Below are 15,372 nucleotides of genomic sequence, written 5' to 3'. Positions count from 1 at the left end.
TTATGTGCAAAGACGGGTTGTTCCACATTTGATAGATGGGTGCATTCTGAGTTAGTGGCAGACAGAATTATACTTGCACAAATATTGAAGATATTCAAAGCCTGACTGGACACAGTCCTAGGAAACCTGCTCTAGCTGACCCTGCTTGGGGGGCTGGAGTAGATGATCTCAAGAGGTCCCTTCCAACCTAAATGATTCTGTGATTCTGTGAAAGGGATAGAAATTGCATGGCAGCAGTAGACAGTGACTTAAGTCGCCATATATTCCCAACAGAAAAGATTCCTGAAAGTCAGACTGATTTGGTTGTGACAAAATGATAAAAATCAGCAGCAGTAATAATATAGAAAGAAAGTTAAAAAGAAAAGAAGAAAGTTAAAGCAAATCAAATTTTCCTGCAGTTGTCTGTACCTATGCTATTGTTATCTTTCAGTGATTTATTGTCTTCCTTTCTCCTGAAAGTATATGAAAGCCACTTTGAATGTAAAATTTGCACACATATACAATGGAGGTACGGTTGTTTAAAAAGGAAGTAAATGTAACATTTTTAAAAAGATACACAAAGTTAAAGTCTAGTCTTGAGATAGTGCACTGCATGTAAGTGAATGGAATAATAAACATTATTAAGTGGATTCACCCTATTTGGATGAATTAAGGCTTAAGTTTTAACACCTGTTTAAGCTCTTTTGTTTCACTTGCCTGTACACTTGCACAGAAAAGAAAAAAAAAATGAAGATAAAATGGCAGTATTTAACATCTGATCCTTCATAGTCTCATCACTGATTGTCTTTTAAAAAGCAGCTTTTCTGCTGTTGTAGTCCAGCCATTTCAGAATTATTCTACGCCCAGTTTCCCTGCTACTTTCCTGTAATTGGTGATTTATCCCATACTGCATGCCCAGTATACATTTTTTTGGTGTCAGTCAAATTCTATGGACATTCTATTTGTTTCCCAGTCCTCTGACTAGTAGCCGCTTTCCAAACAAGCTTTTAAGTCTCTGATCAGGACTCAAATTGGGTTATCACAGGGTATCCTTTCTTTGACTGCTTCATGTAATTAAAAATAGACCTAATCCTTAATGTCTTTAAGTTTGACTGGAAATAAACAAAGTGTCGGATATAATTTGAGATGCTGAAGTGATCCGAACCATGACTGGGGGAAGAAAAATCCACATTCTTCTACAAAGATGCCAGATACCCTGAGTAAACCTGAGTCTCAGTCTATGAGAAATCTATGATACTTACAATGCACAACAAAATTAATCAAATGTCTAGTCAAATGGACAAATGCTTGAACCACAAATCTTTGTATGTTCCTTAGCTATTGATTTAAAGAAGATTTTCTGTGTTTCTTTAAGTGTTTTTAAATATTTCTAAGTATTTTTCAAATGGAAAAGTTTCAAGGAAATTAATTAAGAGCCTATATTAAGAGAATGGTGTTTAGATATGAACTTTTTAAAGGTAATTCAAGTAATGTCAATTTGGAGAACAGATGGAATGAAAAATGGATGAATACAGGATTTATGTCCAATTTGTGATTTAGATGTTTTCTGACAGGTTAGTAAAAATAGACTATTGGATAAATTTGCTTTTTGGCACATGCATCCAAAATGAAAGATTTTCATTAAAATTGCTAAATAAAATGAGCATTTTTTTCCATTTCAGTGCTCACAATATTTGCAGTGTTAGGCAACACAAGGAGAGAACTGGTCCAAATTTGTAACCTGGAGGACTCTATAGCAATGGTTCTGAAAGCCTTGATAGACACGGTGGTGAAGGTTAGCTCTGAGAAAGCAGATTCCTGGCAGGGCCTCTAGGCTTGTCTTCTTCCAAACTCAGAAGAGTCCTGAATCTGTTCAAGATTAAAACAAACGAATTTTATCCACATTACATTGCATTTGTCCATGGAGCTCCTCTGAGCCCCACTAGATGCCTGCATGTCCCTAATCTGCAATTACTGTTTTCTGCTCTTTCCTGTTTAAAGTCTCTGAAATAATGTAAAGGGAGTTTTGTACCTACTAGGCTAATGTTTTATTAGCTTGAAACATGCTGATACATGCTGAAACAGCATGCAGTGAGAGTTGCTGAGGTTGCAAGCCACTGTGAGATAATTTAAAAGCCTTTGGATGGTAGAGGCAGTGAAAACGGTGCAGTATCACTGTATCAACTATATCACCTTTACCGTACTCTCTGTTAAGTTCTGGTTTTGATGAAGCACAAGAGACCCAAGAATGAGCTAGCATTTATCCAATGTTCATGAGCAAGGAACCAGGACCCAGAAGTGAACTAGAAAACAGTTATTTTTTAATATAGATATAACCTGTAAATTCCTAGACTTTTAATTGTAATCTAGTAAACATCCTTGTCCTCAACTTTGGAAATGCATCAATTCCAGGGTCCCTGAGATGATTTAGGAGAGCTAAGTGACAATCAGATGTAGAACTCCTGGAATTTTTAGGCTCCAGGTTACATGGCAGAGAGCTTACAAACCACATGGCTGCATGACATATGGGCAAGTAGCATTCCAGATCAGCATTCTACTCTCTTCGCTACCATTTTTACAAGCCAAAAAACAAGGTAGAATTCTTTGCAAATTTCCCTTTCGTTTGAGAAAAGTTCAGTAAACTCACTATGAGAGAGAGGCCAGGCCAAGGCCAAGGCCAAGGCCGAGGCGAGGCGAGGCGAGGCCGAGGCGAGGCCGAGGCGAGGCCAGGCAAGGCAAGGCCAGGCAAGGCAAGGCAAGGCAAGGAAAGGCAAGGAAAGGCAAGGAAAGGCAAGGAAAGGCAAGGAAGAAGGAAAGACCAAAAAACAACAACCAGGAAAGAGGTTGACAGATATATTCGTTTTTTGAATGAAAAAAAACTTTGTAAAAAAATACCTAGTTTAACTTTAAACATGGCAAAATCTGTCTAGTTCTGTCAAAGTTCAGTAATTAGTGAATACACTGCTCAAGCAGGCTGTAAGACCTCATATGGGAATCAATCTTGAGAAATGCAGGAACTGATTTTATTTCAGATATATCTAAAATATCACTCTATGTAAGTTTTAATCAAGAATAATAAACTTCAATTTTCTTCTTACTGAAGAGTTGTGACAAATTCCATGCAAATTTCAATATGCAAATGTTTCTTTATCTGATATTACATACAACCAGAACACTGATAAACTTTCAACTATTTGAAATAGTTCTGAATTATTTTTTGCCTTGTTACAAATTATGTTTAAATGTCTGTCATGTTACTTGTTGGTGACATTTTCAGAAGTAGTTTTGAAACTTGATTTTATCAGATTGGGGTAAATTAATATTAATTTAGAAGATGGACATCAAATATCTATATTTTTACTAAATTACTGTTTAAAGGTGCAACATTATGGGTAGTGAGACAAGAAATAAAAGCATTAATAATGTTACAATGCCAAAAGAGAAGATATGAGTCTTTTTTCTTCTTCTTCTTTTTTTTTTTTTTTAAATCATCACACTTGTGGACAGAAAGAGTATGAAGGCTGCCAAAAAAACTTTCTTAGGCTTTTGAACCATGTTGTGCTGAATAATTAGCCTGCAGAGGTTACAAAACAGGTATTGTATATGCTGTTTTGGGAAGATAATTCAATTTTTTACACCTTTAAATAAATTACTCATGTCTCTTCTGTTGCTTTTTATTTTAAGGCTAGACTTACTAGTACAAAGCCTAGTTCTAGTAAATAAAAAAGAAAGATTCCAGTGACTTATCCTCCAAATACTTATTTTAGTATTGATTAAAAAAGATTAATATATATTGAAGGTTTTTTTGTATTCCTAATTAGTTGTTATACTACTGTTCCTTTATTACAATATTATATGGTGAAGGTTTTTGTCCATTATAGGAAAGATTTGTTATAGTATCCTGTTTACTAGTTTGTTTTTTAGCTACAATTTTTTTAGGCAACTTTTTGTGCATTGTCAAAGGCATTAAGTACCTTAGTGATTATTAGAATGTATCTGTGGTCAGAAACTGGTTCTGTGTAATGCTGCAGTAAAGAAGAGGTATTTTAGCAGAAAACTGCTGGTATGGTACATGTCCTGGGATGTAGAATGAGGGCATAATACCTAATTTCAGAATCCATTTGCCTTTTCTTATGACAGATGTGAAAATACTGTTAGCTAAGAATATGAGGAAAACATTAGCCCAATGTCAAAGAAATAGCAGGCACTTTTCAATGTCACCCATTTTCATTTTATGAAATTCAACAAATCAGTTGAGACAAAGTACTTGACCATTGCCAAAGGGTAGTGCTACATCAGTACTATATTTTTATCAGGCATATAAAACAAAAACATTACAGGCAAAATTATCTATGTATACATATATTTAATTTTTCCATATCTTAGTTACCCAAGCACACCTTTTAAATACCCACATGCTGTTTGGGAATAGTAAACTTTGTAAGTCATAGAAACTCTTATACATAATGAAATCATTCATGCTTCATCCCATTTTCTACCTACCTTTTAATCACTTATGAAAATTATCTTTAAAAAACCTGGTGTCTTAGACAAAACTTCTCAGAAATCTTCAGGATCTGTGGGAGGACACCTTCAGTTATATTTTAATTCTAAGCTCAGTGCATTTTTACAGTATAATGAGGCAAGCAATAGTAAATAATGACAGGGTCATATAAATGTTAAGTGCTGTAAATGTTTTAGATCAAGTAAAACTTGATAACAATTGTCTGGAAAGATTTTTTCCTTTATATTATGTCCACCTACTTTAGTTGTTCAAATTGGTAAATACATTCCAATAATATAATTAATGATTAAAATAACATGACCAGCATAGTAATTACAAGAGTTCCCTATCCTTACATATGTGACTAAAATGTTGATGGTCCTGCAGTGCTCTCTAAACTGTTCTTATTCAGTTTCTAATGAAGTTTCACAAATACAAATGCATTGTTTGCATCAGAAGAATATCAATACAGTTATTAAAATTCAGCTCCTATCAAGCCTAGCATCTTTCAGACTTTCTGTGACTGACCCTAGGAAATAGTGAAAGCATGGTGAAAAAACATTCTTCTCAATAACATCAGTTAACACAAGTCTTTGGGGCATGGGTTCTCACTTTTTCTTTATGTATATCTGTGTGTGTGTGTGTGTATAAACATCTGACGAGCTCCTACATCTTTTTTATCTGTTTCACTAACTTCAAACAACATTGCACTCTTCAGGTACCACATTCATTTAAGCCAATCCCCCCTGGAAACCTGTAAGGGTGGAAATGTTTAATTAACAGTTTAAGTTTCCTCTCTCCTTTTTTCACTAGAATGTGTCAGACCTAAGTCTCCATTATCTCAGTGCAGTTATTGATTTCATTGATCAGTCAATTCTCTCTTTCATTCCATTTCACAGCCACTAAGTAAAGAACGTGGCATCATAGCCCTTGTATTGATTCTGTTTCTTAACATTGGCTAGCGCAATGCCACAAGTCTGAATTTGAAGCACACCAAGAAAATAACTGATGGAACCTATGTTCTACTTTATCTCACAGAACTGAAGAGAAATACACAAATAGAATGTAAATACTATGCTGGCTGTTTCATAGATAACATTCAATCATCAGTAGAAATTTCTGCATCAGTTGAAATTTAATTTATACATATGTATCAGAAAAATAATGGCTCTTCTGCTAACCTTGAAATGTAATATATTTAATTTACAGTTCATTATTTTCTTCTTTCCTCCCCTTTTTTTTCCAGTGAAGAAGCCACTGATACATGACTTTACATATGGTCCTTGAAGTTCCTGTATTAGCATGTTTTATAACATACATAAGCAACTAGGGAAACACTTTGATTTCACAGTCAGAGCTTTAGGAAGTGTCAGCTGACTGTTTTTAAAAGACTTTGAAAATGCTGCTAGCACTTCCTGACAATTTTAGTTTAGGTGCTGCTGCTCTAACTAACGGTGACTTTGTGATAACTTTAGCAGTGTGCAGCCAGATGCCCCCTAGCTGTTTTAGCTTTTCATTAATAATTCTCCTTGGTCCTCCTCAACTTGGTGATGCTTCTCAGATCCGAGATTTATAAACCAGAAAATACCAATTCCAGTACGGTTCTGTCATAGCTGAGGATCTGCTCTTCCTAGTCCTCAGACTACATGTGTTGTGACTTCAGCAACATTTTCTTTCACTGAGGTCCAAGATCACTGCTTTGACCATCTGAACGTTGTTTTCTTTTGGTCTACACATGCGCGCGCGCACACACACACACACACACAATTTATATCCTAGCCCCATCATTTGTGGTTTTTCTTTGTTTGGTTTTGGTTTTGGTTTTCCTTTGTTTCTCCAGACTTTTTGTCTCCTGGAATCCTTATTCCTCTCTTTCTCTTACTAGTCCAAATTTCTAAATGGCTGCTTCCATTACTCATAGTCTATGAGCCCTACTAAAGACGGAAGAGCCTTTTGACTGACCAGAAAGCCTTTTCATCAATCCCTGTAGCTCACGATGCAACAGCTTTCAATAGACAGAAAGAACAGCTCCAATGAAAATCCATTCTGGGCCATTACAACTACTGGAGAGAATTTATGTTGTTACCCAGCAAGGTGATGTATTCACAGTCCACTCTGTCCACAGAAGGTCTGAGAGTTTAGACAGAGCTGCCTAATTAATAGCAAAGCGTATGTCAACCAAATCAGGATATCTTTCACAGGAGCTGTAAATGTAACTTCTCACTAACAAGCATTCTTCTTGAAAAATGTCAAGTCATGGTTGCAGGCTTTGTAAAATAAGAGCTTCTAAATAATATGCATATGTTTTCTACAATTTATTTAATACATTTTGTCCTGGTTTCGGCTGGGATAGAGTTAGTTTTCTTCCTAGTAACTGGTATAGTGCTGTGTTTTGGATTTAGTATGAGAATAATGTTGATAACACAGGGATGTTTTAGTCATTGCTGAGCAGTGCTTACACAGAGTCAAGGCCTTTTCTGCTTTCCACACCATCCCACCAGTGAGTAGGCTGGGGGTGCACAAGAAGCTGGGAGGGGACACAGCTGACCCCAACTGACCAAAGGGATATTCCACACCATATGACGTTGTGCTTAGCACATAAACTAGGGGAAAAGCTGGCCGGGGGTCCACTGCTCAGGAACTAGCTGGGCATTGGTCAGCAGGTGGTGTGTCATTGCATTATGCATCACTTGTTTTGTATAGTCTTTTATCATATTATTATTTTCCCTTTCTTTTCTGTCTGATTAAATTGTCTTTGTCTCAACCCATGAGTTTTACCTATTTTTTTTCAATTCTCTCCCTCATCCTACTGGGGCGGGGCAGGGGGATTGAGCAAACGGCTGTGTGGTATTTAGCTGCCTGCTGGGTTAAACCACAACACATTTGTATCAGAAAAATAATGGCCCTGGACCATTCTGGCTAAAACATTTTCAGAACACTTATGGTACGGGAGACAACTAGGAAAATTAGTTGTTATATGCAACTGAAAATGAAATCCTATAATAAGAAGCATCAGGAATCTTAAGAGTAGGCAGTACTAGAAATTCTCTCCAGCATTACTTTACTCATCAGAGATAACTATGAAGTATGATGGTGCCCTACATATACCTTTGAAAATCTGGAGAAATCAATCACCAGCTTAAAAAGAAAAGTACAAAATGAAAAGTTATATGTGAATGAGAGATCACTTTGCCAGAAATCAGTACTTCTAATGAGTCACAGCCATTCACTAATTCTGTCCTTCCATTTTCTCTGTCAGTGCACAATGCAGAATAACAAACCCCTTTTACTAAATTATTCCAATCTGTATATTGCATCCTTTTTCAGCTGTTATTTTAGGAACTGCTTAGCATAATAGATAAATAAATAAACAGGTAACTTACTGTATCAATAGCTCTAGCATGTATTTATAAAATATTCTGTAAAGTAGCATTTCTAATTGGTTAAGACAAAGATAATATGTAAGTAAAATAATCTATTTAGGGACTCATATTTACAGAATCACTGATCATGTCACTGAAATGTCAAAATATATTGTGTTTATTGTTTCAAGAACATCTTTCTAGCTAAACTGTGTCTAGATATTTTCTGAATATCTAAAGAGGAAGACTTCAAATTTCATGTGAACTCAAGTACATTTTATCCAAATTATCTGAATTTGGGAAATTAATATTTTTCACGTATGATTAGGTAAAATTTGAGCTAGATCATTTTATATAGGGATCAATGTTTGTGTGTGTGTTTGCTTGCCATGTGCATATATGTGTTCATTTGGGGGGATTTTGGCTGAAGTTCAGATAAAGTTATTCATAGTTCTACAAAAATAATTTATGTCTTATATACAATTCAAGTAAAAGCATTCAGTTAAAATGTATCAAAGTAAAAAGTCCAGTAAAATTCAAATATCACTTTTATGCATATTGACTGTCACTCTATATCTACATGCATATATGTTCATATATATGTACCCTAAAACAAAGTCTGTTGCTTGAATGTCACTGATGTTTCTTAGGGATTAGGAATTCAGGATATTATCTAGTAATGTGAACCCTTCAAAGCTAAAGTTTAAAAGAGAAATAATAACCTCTGGTTCCTGTCAAAATTATTTTAAATATCCTGCCAATCTGTCCTGTCTCATATGTGAAGAGTCATTTTTTGCTATTCTGCTTTAGGAAGGTAAATCTTCCTTCCACATTTGGATCAGCAGCACAAGAGCACATATGTTGATCATCTGATTCAGAGTAAACCTGTGACAGCAACTGCCAAGAATATACTAGCCTCTAGCAAACAGGTACATAGAATGCAGTGGGATGGGTTTCTGCCACATTTTCATTTCAAATACTATTATGTTTGTGGTTGAAGTTATTGTAGTTAAAATTACATATGGAGTTTGACTATTAACCCTCGTGTTTTGCCTTGCATTTACTTTTCCTTTGGGGGATGCGATTTTCCTTATTTGAGGTAGTTTTTTATACAGAGAGAGGAGTATTTTGGGAAAAATCTTTCAGCTGTTTATTTTATGAGAATGTAGGATACGGATACGAATCATGTCATTAACCTGAAGGACTGTAAAGCATGTTTAATTACCAGAATGGAAATCCAATAGCAAAATCTAAAATCTCATTCATATGCCTATTCCTTCATCTGAATGCTACATGATTCAGATTAAAATTCATAAACAAAAACTATGAATATATTAAGGAGGGCATATAGCCTTTAGAGTTTGCTCATTAGGTCACAGCTAAGACTTAGACTAACGAAGAAGTGTTGTTTCTATGGAAATAATCCTAGGTGAAACATACATTTTATGTCGTTAGTTTAAGAGGCCTGAGGCCTTAGATCTAGGGCAGTTTGCAAGAGGAGAGTGAGATACAAACACAAAAAGAGTAAAATCCATCCTTTGTTCATCAAGGACAAGTAGAAAATGCTAGAGAAATAAGTGATTTCAGCTACCATTTTAAAAGTGTTTATTTTAACAACAACTTTCAATGAATTCTATTTTGAGATAAATATACTCTGAAGCTAGAATTTGCTTATAGTTGTACCTATGTACCACAATCGGTACCCACTCCAAGCTCGCAGTGAGTTCCTAAAACAGATCCCTCCAATTAAATCATTAATCTCTCTCACTGTTTCAAAAATGATAAGATTTCTTAATGAAATTATTTATGAGAGTATTGACAACATAATCTTATTTATTTCTTTTTTTTTATTACAAAGTTACCATAATTCTTGTTTGTTTATTTGTATTATCAATTTTGGTGTAGCAGTGAACTCTTTTGTTTGGAAAGTTTTTTCTGTTTTCACTATTTTCATTTTTTTTTCTTTCATCATAATATCATCTCTTTCAAACATCAAAAAGTCAACTGAGAAGTCAGTCTTTAACTAAATTTCAAAACCAGAGAAATTCCTAGTAATTACATTTTTTAAAAGTAATCCAAAACATACTGTAAAACATTTCTGTGAAATTTTCTTTATGAAGCTTTGACTGCTCATAAAATTATAATTCAAGGTTGTTTGTTTGTTTGTTTGTTTGTTTTTTCCCCTACCCATATCACCAGACTAAGTGATTAATTTCAAAGATTTTAATCCTTTAACACGAGTGAGTCATAAAGAGCATTAATTAAAGAGTTGATTAAAAATCTGTTTTTTGAAAACATCATATAATAAAGAAACCATTTCCTTCTTTTTTCAAGTGATGCTGGACAATCTTATAGAAAACCATGGGGCTGAAGTATAGAGAGGGGGATAAACATTTCTTGTCTTACAGGAAACACTTATGTGAATTACTATCACAGAAACTCCCAACTGTAAACTCCCAACTTTACATTTTGAATGTAAAGCTAAGGGACCTTTAACCAGGAAGAAAATGTAGTTCTTCCCTCCTGTAGTTCATGAAACCACTTCATCTATGAAATTCAACCTCAAGAGAATTACAAAAACATTAGCAAATTGCTTTTAATTCAGTGAAAAGTGGGAAATCTCTGCTAAAAATAAGAGAGTTATAATAGCATTTATTGTTACTCTTAACTAAGTAAGCTACACCAATAAAATGATGACGCAGAAGCTTAAAAGTGCCTTTAATAGGGGTGTTTGACAGCTATGTCAGTTAGGGATCACCCTTTCTTCATGTAACTGAATGACATAGCTGTGTTGCTCAGAGTCAAACAGTATTTTGCTCAGATTTCTTGATCTGACTAAGAAAAATACAATTTTCTCCACCTGGATGAGGATGCTCAGATACACATATACCACCTTGGACAAATATTTAAGTATTCAACAAAACACAGTTTTCTGAATTTCGGACATTTGATGAATTCTGAATGCACATAATATTAGGTGAAGGATATAATGTGCTGATATGTAGATGAATTTAGCTCACAGGATTGCAGTCTTGCATTGACATGGTCAACAAACCCCTATAAGGGAAGAAGGCTCAGAGATGGGTAAAGACAATGTGCTGATGTAGCTCAGGAAAGAATGTAGGGACTGACTGACTGTTGTAAACAAATCTGAACTTATCTCAACACAAAGGGGACTAGAAGGTGGCCTTTGTTTTAGGCAAACGACTGTATCAATTGAGCAGACCAATTCTTGAGTGGAACAACTTGTTATGTAATGGTTTTCCCTGAATAAATCAAAAGAGCATACGTCTTCCTGAGTTACCAGAGTAGTATGGGGCAAGTATATAGGTGGATCTGCCCAAAATAAAATATAAAAATTGAAAAACCAACAAAATGATCTTTGAAGAGAGAAATGGGCTTGAGCTGCCTTCAAGCCATGTGCTCCTTTTTGGCAACAGAAGACACCTAGTATTTTGATGGTGAGCATATAGAAACTGATAATGGGAATCACGTTTGTATTGTGATACAGCTGTATGTTGGATCCAGCTGAATATTATATTGTGCTTGTACTGTGATTGTACTGCATTGCTGCTGCACTCTGCTACATCAAAATCTTGTGTAACATCAAAAATCTTCAAAAAAAGTGAATTTGGGATTAAACATTAAACTCTACTCCTATGGGATATCTAAAGAACCTGGTCAGAGAATGTTGGACTCTGACACATGGACTATGAGAGATCAGTATCTTTGACATTTAAACCCAAAGTATATAAGAAGAATCATTAGATATATACTTATTATATGATTATGAATTTGTCTACCCTCTTTATCTCCAGAAAACAATTCTAACAAAACAAAAGATTAAAATATTTTACACAAAAAATTACTACACTTGCAATGCGACAATACAACAGTGTAACTTATAATCCTTGGAGTTCAAGTGTATTTTCTACAACAGAGGTGGGTATTTAGGGTGAGGGAAAGAAAAGCCAATTTTTTAGGGGATTTTTGTGTTTTGTTTTGTTTTTTAAAGCTATTAAGAGCTTAAAAATTTCTCAGGAAATTAAGAATTATTGTTAATACACATCTGGAAAAAAAGTTGAAGTATATGACCTAAACTAAAAAACTGGCTTTTCAAAGCGGTCATTTAAACCCAAACTCTACAGACCCAAAATGTTTCTGAGAAATGTTTGGGTGTTGAGGGATACATATATTCTAATGAAACTCTGTTCCCAAGTCAGCTATACTTCTAAACAATGTTTGATCGTATATTAAATTTGGAAAGAAAAAATGTTTAAAGTCTCCTTTCCTTGGACTTCAGACTTATCATAGATTGGAGTTTTCCTGTTTTTCATGATGGCTGGGTCCTGTTTGCCTACTTCTTTCATTAATCTTCAGGAATATCTCATTTTTCTTATTCAAAGCCATCAGTGGTGTATTATTTGGTGCTTGGCTTGCAACATGAAACATATTTGCTGTTATACTTCATAAGTTCTTTTTACTGTAGGTTTGATTAAACTACTTCTAGCAGTGGACACATGATGTCTAGAGAATTTTGGAAGTGTAAAAAGATTTGAAATTTATTTTAAGCTTTGAAAATACTGAAATTATATTCTCAGAATGCATTTTATTTGCACTTTTTCTCTTCAGCACTCTACTGTACAAAGAATTTCCTCAAATTGTGATATATAGCAATCTCATACTGGCTGAGAATGAAACTTCCAAACTGAGTCTTCATCTGCTTTTGGCTTTGCTTTTGGATATCTTCTAAGTTTATCTTTTATTTTAGTCAGCTGGTAAACTAATTCTTCTTAAATGCCTAAATTCACTCTAAAATCAGTGTCAAGAAGTAGTAAGTTTTCTGGAGCTTCAGTGAGGATGGGACTTTCTAGGATTTCAATTACCTTGAGTTAGGTTCTTCAGCTCAATATTTAGGTATTCAACACATTGCCTATAAAAGCAACTTACATTTTTTATTTTAGTAAAAAAAAAATCTGTCTCTCTCACTTGCTACAAAAAGTTTAAGTGAAAATTGGAAACCCAAGTTAGATCCTATGCCTCATGCGATCTTTTAGATCCCTAATTTCAGGAATTCTGCCACTCACAGAAAAGAGTAAAAGTAAATAGATCTGGTCTTAAGGCAGAATACTTTCTTACATATGCAACATGGTGAATCCACACAAAAAAATCTGTATATTTATGCACTTGTAATAACAACTTTGAAGCTCAATCCTCCCTGGACAAAATTTACATCTGTACAGAAAAAGCAGCAATAGGTTTAACCTACCTTACCTTGAATACAACTTAGCAACAATTTGCACCTTTTTTTTTTTTTAAGTTTAAAGTGACATGTTGCCAACACAAGACAAAGTTCCTTAGCCTGGGACTTGAAAAAATCTAGACATGACATTGAGGTTCAGCTATGAGAGACTTCTAAAATACTGACTTTTAAATAAGCATAGAATTTACAACCTGTCTTATACTGCTGAGATTTCTTGCCTGCCTTCATATCTAACGTTCTCTGAAAGTCATAGAAGGACAAAGACCTTCATTTTTGAAGCCATTTTCAGATTTCTACATTGTATACAATTGTTCAAAAATATTAGAGCACGTTAACTTCTTAGACTAACTTCAGAGTCTCAGTGGAAAATTCACTTTCAGACTAAATTGAAACTGTTTTGAAACTTGATGGGTTTTTAAGCTTACAAGTGGTATGAAAGAATCTGTATTGTTTATGACACTATAGGAATTGAGCCTCTGAGAATTCTCCAGTCAGTTGGTTTTCTGAAAGTGTAAGATATTAAATCCTTGATGGAAAAATTATGACAGTTAAGGTATTTTCCCATAACTGAATGACATTTACGTAGGAGTGGGAAACAATCTCAACAGCATGGAAACTAAAGCCCAGGTTCTTATACTCATTTTGGTTTAAATAGTTCGTACATGATCAGGAAGTTTTATTACCAATTGAACACTGAAAGCAAATTTGAAGTAGTTCACATTTACCAATTTCTACTTATAATAACTACTGGAGAGCATCTTTACCAGCTTCCTCTCTTTCATTTTCCCCTTTTGTTAGTAAGGCCTCGAAATGAAGTAATCCATCATCCTTATATCTTTTGTAAAATACCATTTAGCTATTTTAATATGAATGAAGATGTGCTCCTCCTAGGGAGCTGAATGGTCTGTTTCTAAATTATTCTTGCCTCTGTTTACTGACTGTCAGGTCTTAATGACTAAATGTAGTGATACCTCATACTAGAGGAGCTGTCTGTCCTGTCAACTAGCTAGTTTGTGCTGGGGATATAATTTCTGCCTAAAAAAGAAAAAAAAAACAAAAACAAAACCACAACAATTTACTCTGAAGTAAATGGTAATGATAGTGAGAACTTTTAAGTCTGGCTTTGAGATGTGTGAAGTATTTAGTATGAGATCTATGAAAATCCATTTTCTGCTGGGTTTTAGGTAAAACAGAAAAACAACCAAATAAAATAAAATTAAAAAAAAAAGAGAAAGAAAAAAAATTACAGAAAACAAACAAACAAAAAAATCTCCAGAAACAAATACAGAATCAGACTTTAAAAAAAAAATGCAGAAAAAATGGCAAAATTTTATTTCCCAAATATAAAACTATTTTGCTTCTGTATTTTCCAACTAGTGTGTCAGCTTTTTATTTTTTGGTTGTCAGTTCATTCTTTTCTAAATATTAGTATTCTTCTTCAAGAATAATGGACTAGAGTCCCTCCTTCATGAAAAGACAACAGGGACAATCTTGGGTAGCAAAAGATGGTGAAACATCTAAAATGTTGATTCATTTTTCCTACATTAGCTGTAAGTGGAGACAGAAACCATTTTTTCTAGTATATCATCACCCTTTAGTACATCTTATGTTCTCCCTTGGTAGCAGCAGCAGCCTGGCTGGTTAAGGCATACGCAAAACAGGCAGGAAAGGCATCTATAGTGTTTCTTGTCATTTGTTTCTCTAGAAGTCCTGGTTTATACCAGTCATCTGTACTGTGTGTATAGTAGATTAATTCCAGGATCTCTTCTGAAGCAGAAAAACTGTATGAACCTGATAAAGCCTCAGTAGTTAAGTCACTCCAGGACACTCAATGGACTTGTGTCAAATGCCTTTGTCTTGTCACATCACATTTTTCTAATATTAACACAGGAGGTCTCATCCATATATACCTTCAATGTCAGGTATTGCAGCACAAGTATGATGATAGGCTGCAATGTATGTCACATCCTGAGCACTTTCTGAAACAGATTAAACCTTGGAGAACTTTAAAAATATTTCTAAAATTTCCAAGACCCAAAGAAGTGTACATTATAGCACAGAGGAGGCCCAAGCTCTTGTCACCATATGCCCCAGGTTCATAGAATCATAGAATCATAGAATCATAGAATCATAGAATCATAGAAGGTTGGAAAAGACCTCTAAGATCATCCAGTCCAACTGTCAACCCAACACCACCATGCCTACTAAACCATGTCCCTAAGCGCCTCATCTACACGTCTTTTAAATACCTCCAGGGATGGTGA

Source organism: Pygoscelis adeliae, unplaced genomic scaffold (genome assembly GCF_000699105.1).
Source record: "Pygoscelis adeliae isolate BGI_AS28 unplaced genomic scaffold, ASM69910v1 Scaffold37, whole genome shotgun sequence".
NCBI lineage: Eukaryota > Metazoa > Chordata > Aves > Sphenisciformes > Spheniscidae > Pygoscelis > Pygoscelis adeliae.
The sequence above is the reverse complement of the archived record's forward strand: the minus strand, read 5'-3'. Positions refer to the sequence as shown.